Consider the following 7,626-nt stretch of genomic DNA (forward strand, 5'->3'; position numbering starts at 1 on the left):
GGCGTCGGGTGAAGTCTATGTAATAGTTTGCGCATGCACAGTGTCACTAAAATACACTCGGAAAAACGAGTGTAGTTCTCAAGCATGGTATCTGTTTTTCACATTTATCTTTAAATCAATGTTTAGCATTCTAGTGTCTGGTCAACATAATGTAGTGTAGTTGTCAAGCATGGTATCTGTTTTTCACATTTATCTTTAAATTAATGTTTAGCATTCTAGTGTCTGGTCAACATAACATGAAGATAGTTGATAATAGTTTCAATTTCTCTTACGTTTAACTCGTGTATTTACACCCTATATGTGAAAAGAAACCAATCATAGATTTGACCTTTATTTGGAGTAGGGTACCGTTACAAGTTTCGGATATTTCTTTGCTGACTCATTGATAAGTTTTTCGAATAAAAGTACAAACGTTGTAATCCTGGACAAAAATGTGCAAAACTAATCTTTAGTTTTATTATATAATCCTGTTTTATTTATTAAGCTGCCGTTGGCGTCTTAAACGCATTCCACTGTTTTTGCGTTTGCGTCATTTAATCTGTATTGTTTCAAAACCTTATAAAATGACCAGTAGGTCAGGTCTTGCTATTCACGATTTATAATAAGTATATTGAGCTATTTACTTATAAACATAAAGTATTGGAGAAAAAATTAAATTCGAGAAACTTTTACATTTTGGAATGTTACATTCTTCTTTCACAATAAGTTTAAGCAGTGTGTTGGGCATACTAAAGTGATTTATTATGGACTTTTTACTTCTCCTGTTTCAGGTTTCACTGAATCCCTTCTTAAGGTATGATTTGAATAAAAACTCAACATGAAGCTCCACTTGACTCCCGAAATATCGTTTCAAAACCATTAAAAATGACATTAACTAATGTCAGCACTTAATAATTTTATACTAAATTATCCCCAGAATGTTAATATCACCCACAGTGACGTGTGGCTATTACAGACGATATTAACAAATCATATTTTATTAAAAGCGAATTAATTTTTTGTGTCACGGATAAGCATGAGACCTTTTTTTTTTTTATCAAAATGTTATCCTTGAAATGTTTCTAGCTATACATTACCAGAAAGAAAATTCGGAACAAACTGTTACACAGTTTGGATTATTTATGAATAATACACGAAACTCGGTCCCTTTCATAGATTACTGTATGCACCACGGTAATTGACAGGTTAGAGACCACAAATATCAGGTGAAGCTTGTTAATTGATTGGAACTTCTTATGAGGTGGGTGAAAATTAAAACAAGACAAAATTGTTGAAATCATACAAGAAAACACACAAACAAAAAGAGTTAAAAGCTAAAACTGGCCATAGCTTGATGACGTGATTCAGTTCAAATTGTGGGTAAGGCCATCAAACAGTGAATCGATTTCTGAGTGAACTAACGTTGCTCGGCTAAGCTTTGTGGCATTATATGGATTGTCTATCAATGTAATTCATTGTATGTGAACTACCTATATATAATACCGTGTAGGTGTGGTAGGATCACGTGATGTTTTAACTCGAAACCAAGACCCCAATTCTCTCTTCTCTACGCACAAACAGCGTTACACGTACTTGACAATACTTGGAAAACAATTTAGACTGTCTGCTACTGCAAACAACTCCAACAACCATATAATTTCTGTACAAGCATATATCGACCATTCAGACTGATTTGATTTCCACAGCTCCGTCACGCCCTCTTCTGAACAAGACTCAGAACCGATAAAGTCGTATTGTCAAGAGTATGGCTAACTTGAACAAGAGCGTGTAATTCTGAATTAAATGGAAAGTTATCTGCCAAACGTTAGAATTTCAAAATAACAAAGTTTCAATCAAAAAATTAGTTTGGTGTTTTGGTAATAAAAAGCCCGACAGCCATTGGGATAGCATTGCAATTGTTCTAGTTAACATAAAGTATGATTAAGTTAATTATGTCATACGAACATTTTAAGGACGGTGTCTTAAGCATTTAACAATTCAATCGAAAACACTGAATTATAAAGTCTTTCTACTCTTAAAGTAAAGAAGAGTTGGTACTATAAGCTGTTTTGCATTGAATTGTATGATTACCTAACCTTAAAAATAAACAAGATTTTCATACCTATTATGTTGTTAACAATATTCAACACATTTCCACTTTTATCAACACATTTCCACTGTTAGAATGATTACTGAGGCTATTACATCATATTATAAGAAATCAAACTAACCTAGTCAGAAATGGACAATTTTTCTTGACTGCCATATTACCAAGGTTTCAGACTTTCAGCATTCCAAGACAGTATTATATGCAGAGCATCATACAATGTTAACAATATTCAACAAATTTCCACTGTTAGAATGATTACTGAGGCTATTACATCATATTATAAGAAATCAAACTAACCTAGTCAGAAATGGACAATTTTTCTTGACTGCCATATTACCAAGGTTTCAGACTTTCAGCATTCCAAGGCAGTATTATATGCAGAGTATCACACAATGTTAGCAATAGTTCCTTTATCTTTATCATCAAGTTGTATCACCAAGTTGGCACACTTTTTAGTTCATATATTTAGAAACTGAAAACCTACCCACAAGAAAAAAAAAGGAGCATAAATAAACTTATACATCAATACTTGGGCAGTTTCTATGTGTTTAATAAGTATTTCGGATAAGGTTGTGGCGATCGACTACCAGTCACTGCCATGATAGCCTGTACGATCACCTAAGTCTACCAATTAGTTGTTATTAATCATTGTTTAGTCATGACAAATTCCAACCTTTTATGGTTCAAAGCTTACCAGGAAACTTGAGTTTGTGTTACTTTCTAGCATTCACTAACTCCCTTCTCTGCGTTGCTGCCTTAGTATGGTGTTTATATGTCTGCGTTTTGGCGTAGGGTCTACAGCGTAGTATTTGTTTGTATGTGTGTGCGTTGTACTGTAGGCCTAAGACTATGGTGCTTTTATGTGTGTGTTGCTGCCTTAGAGCCTACGGTATGGTATCTGAATATATATATATATGTGTTGTTGCCTTAGGGCTTACGGTGTGGCACTTGTATGTGGGCATTGTGTCATAGGGCCAACAGCATGATATCTTTGTGTATATATACGAGCGTTGTGACGTAGATTATACGGTTTATACTAATCTTTTTTTTTCTCTATACCTCCACACGGATGTATTTGCCTTGGTTATGTTTATAATGAATCCCAGGGGAATCCCCTAGTTTTCTAGTGGTTATATTCTATTTTATGTAGAACATTAGACAAAGTTATTTAATTGCCGCATATCTTTAGTATGATAACAGAATATATGAGATATATCCTAGGGCTTCCACGACGCCCACTTCTGCAGCAATATATTATAGTTTAGTCATTATTTACTTAATAAAGAATCAACTGTGCTTTCACTCGTGCAAAAGGTTTCCTTTTGCAACATTCCACAAACATCAAAGCAATGAATGTCGGAGTATCCCCAAAACTTATCCCAAATCAGAGAATCTCGGAAGGCTGTAAAATCTGCAACGCAGGTAGGTATATCAAGATGTATAAATTACGTAATCCAGAGCAGAAGGCCTAAAAATTTCGCGCAAGCACATTTTTGAGTGCTACTAAAAAATATTTGATTATGATGTCAAAAACAGGGATTCTGCCGTGACATCCCAAGGAACCTGTTTTAGTAGCTTTTCAGGTATGTTGTAAACACCGAAACATTATAACAAAAACGGATAAAAAATGAAAAATAAATTTCGCAGTAAAGAGGTTACATTCTATCATTACCTTATACGATCTGTAATATAACGTTATTATTTCGGTATAACCGCAGTGTACAGAGCTGATACGTGATAAAGTTTCTTCCCTTGGTCTAAACAAAATCTAAGATAATAAACGTTATTAAGGGAGGAAATGGGATTTTTATTGATGATGGATAAATAGTTTTAACCGAGGAACTCCCGCCCATCATAAAAAAAAACAGTTTTAGATAAATTTGTGACCACTCTATTGGAGCCAACAAAAAAGTTTCGAAGTAATGATCCTTTAACCCCTATTAAGAAAGAGGTGGAAGCAGGAGTGGTGTACCTCCTGTACCTTCCTTTGAGGATGAGGCAAACGCCAATGTGTCTATACTTACAGAGAATAATTAATGTTATCGAGAAAGCTACAATATAGAATTTTTATGTTTGATAGTTTAGGAAAGGTTCAATAGATCAGCCGAATACGATACCTAAAATAACCTTTAAGATTATAGAACTATTTCCTCGGTAATGACAATATTATTGTTATTTACAAACTGGTTTATTTATTACATTTATTTCCACACCAAACACACTTTTCTTTCCCTTTCTGTCTACCTAGACACGTTAATCCGTCTTCTTAATTTACATCCAATAAGACTAAAGCGGGTGGAGGTGGGTGCAGGAGGAGTGTAGGTCACGTGCATCCTCTTTGGCGGATCGCCTTTTCAAACCCTGTAATTTTAAGTTTAGAAGATTAAAAACAAGCAGACCGCTTTAGCCCATTATATCATCCAGATAAAGATAGAGGCTAATTGAATTACCTGGACATCTCGGTGGTTACGGTGAAAGAGAATTAGATTATCATCTCTTATGAAGGTCAAGTAATCTTCAAATACATATGTTGAAAATTTATTTAAGCACTCAGACATAGAGTTTATTGACATCCAAAGAGTGTTTTTAAGTTAAGGATCTCCGTAATTCATTAAGAGGGGTCCTCCGGTGGGACGGCTGTAAGTTTACGGACTTACAACGCTAAGATCCGAGATTCGATTTCGCGCGGTGGACGCAGCAGATAACCCAATGTGGCTTTTCGGTAAAACAAACGGTAAGAGAGAAAAAGTTACATTTTGAAACACTGTTGTGTTGTTTCTGAGCATTGTGATATTTAGAACATACGTATTGGTCATATATATATATAATAATATCAGTTCATTTTAAATGCGTCCTTCAGTGACACAGTGGAAAGTTTACGGACTTACAACGCTAAAATCCGGGTTTCGATTCCCTGCGGTGGACACAGCAGATAACCTAATGTGGCTTTCCTCTAAAATAAATATCTTTACGAATGCGTATGGAATCGTGAACTGAAACGTTGGAATTAGTCATGAATTATTATAGGAATTCACAAAAGATGTGTAATATTCCCTAGAAATAACCCCTACTATCATAAGGTCATTCCACTTAGACACTGGAATTGGGAAGAAAACTTTTTAATATAAACAGCTTGGTCTGTATAAATCCCATGAAATCGAAGAGTACTTTATATAGAATTGTGGTGGGGGGGCACACCACCCTTTCTCTCTGTTAGCCATCAACTACATGAGGGACTAATGGAAAGAAGGTCTTAAAAGGCGTGGTCGAATTTGATCTTAATGTGTGACCACGAAAATTGCTTTTGTTAAAAGCCTTAGCTGCAAGGACGCGACCTTCGTAACACGGACATGAGCGACTCATGTGGGAGAGTGTAAAAAGATGGATGTAGTTAAAGAAACGCATGGCGAAAGAAAATAAACCGGTTTTAACCCTGTATCATTAATCTTTAACTATATGATTTAGAGTGACGAAAAAAAATGACGAACAGTTAAGATTGAAGCGAACGTTACAGCCGCAGCCATGCTGGGTGCTAAGTAGCCCTCTGCTGGAAACTTTGTAAACAATATGCGATTCCATGGTGTCAATGACAGTTGAAAAATTGAAATTTTTACCTTGTTATTTCTTAAAAGACGTAAAGTTTGCCAAGTATAAGCAGTTTCCAAATTCGTTGTCATTTGCTTACTGATTTTGTATTTTTTTGCCCTCTTATTTTCAGTTACCCTCACTAAAGGGACGTACTGACAATCAAATGTTTACTAAGTTTAATCACTGGTTGGTATTATACTGAAATTTTCCAGTGTCATTAATGTTCTATAGTTATTGCACTGAATGATTTGTAGTACTTTCACATCTGTAAAAAGTTATTTTTTTAACCAAGCTCAACCATTTATAATTGTACTGTTATTGCAATAAGTAATTCGTACCTATATTCATATCTGTGACAGTCTTTTTACACTCAAGCTCAACCATATATATCATTCTACTGTTATTGCAATAAGTAATTCGTACTTAGATTCACATCTGTGACAGTCTTTTTACACTCAAGCTCAACCATATATCATTCTACTGTTAATAAGTAATTCGTACCTACCTTCATATCTGTGACAGTCTTTTTACACTCAAGCTCAACCATATATCATTATACTGTTATTGCAATAAGTAATTCGTACCTATATTCATATCTGTAACAGTCTTTTTACTCTCAAGCTCAACCATATATCATTCTACTGTTAATAAGTAATTCGTACCTACCTTCATATCTGTGACAGTCTTTTTACACTCAAGCTCAACCATATATCATTTTATTGTTATTGCACTGAATGATTCATACCTACTTTCACATTTGCAATTCTATTGTTTTCACAATGAATGATTCGCAACTACTTTCATATATGTGACAGTTTTTTACACTCAAGCTCAAACCACATATCGTATGAGCAGCTCATTCAGTCCATTTAGGCAGTCTGTGCATGTATATACTACTAAAATGACGACGTTCGCTGTACCACCGGTGTCAGCTGATAGACTGGTCATTCGTTGTGAAACGGCAGTTCCTTTAAAATATTTCAATCATGATCGTGACCCAGGTTTTAAGTTTTGAACATTAAATGACCGATATCCAAAATAGATGTTCTGGAGGAGCATTAGAATGAGTAAAATGATAATTCTTAGTAAGTTTTGTGAAATGGTTAAATTTTTGTTTAGAAAAATATTATCTTCTAAGCCTACTATCATATAAACTCCATAATTCGATAACGATTTTCATTGATATTAGATGTATAACAATTTATTTCATGTGTCATTAAGAGTTTCATATGAAGTTCTTTCAGCCAACATTTATATGGCAAGAAACCACATGTATTGATAGAAGCACATTGAAGTGCTTAACCACAACCCAAACTCAATCGTAGATACACGCGAAACAATTAGCCAAAGTTAAAAACAAAATCTTAAGCCAATTCAAAAATCATGAAAATGGTTAAACCAATTCAGATAAAGCTATAAATATTAGTAAACTTGCATGTTTAATTAGTTGGGTTTTGCGTGGCCTAGTGGTTAGCGTGCTCGAACTGAAAGTTTTTCGTTTACGTTAAGTTTTCACGATAGCGCCCTCTGCGTGCAATTTGTGGTGGTGGATGCGTTATGAAGGTGATAAATCTCGTTTTGGATTACACAAGAGTTGGCGGTGTGGGCTGTTGGCTAGTTACATTCTTTTTAGTCTATCGCTTCAAATTTAGGAATGACCATGCGCTGACGACCCTTTACCTTGTGCTAAACTCTGAAACAAATAAACAAGCAAAGTTAGTTTAAATATTTCTTATTGAGAGCATAGTTAGTAGTCAAATAAAAACAAAACAAAATAACGCAGCGGTATAATATAAATTAAGGTACTATAGCTGAGCGGTATAATATAAATTAAGGTACTATAGCTGAGCGGTATAATATAAATTAAGGTACTATAGCTGAGCGGTATAATATAAATTAAGGTACTATAGCTGAGCGGTATAATATAAATTAAGGTACTATAGCTGAGC

This window comes from Limulus polyphemus, unplaced genomic scaffold (genome assembly GCF_000517525.1).
Source record: "Limulus polyphemus unplaced genomic scaffold, Limulus_polyphemus-2.1.2 Scaffold424, whole genome shotgun sequence".
Lineage (NCBI taxonomy): Eukaryota > Metazoa > Arthropoda > Merostomata > Xiphosura > Limulidae > Limulus > Limulus polyphemus.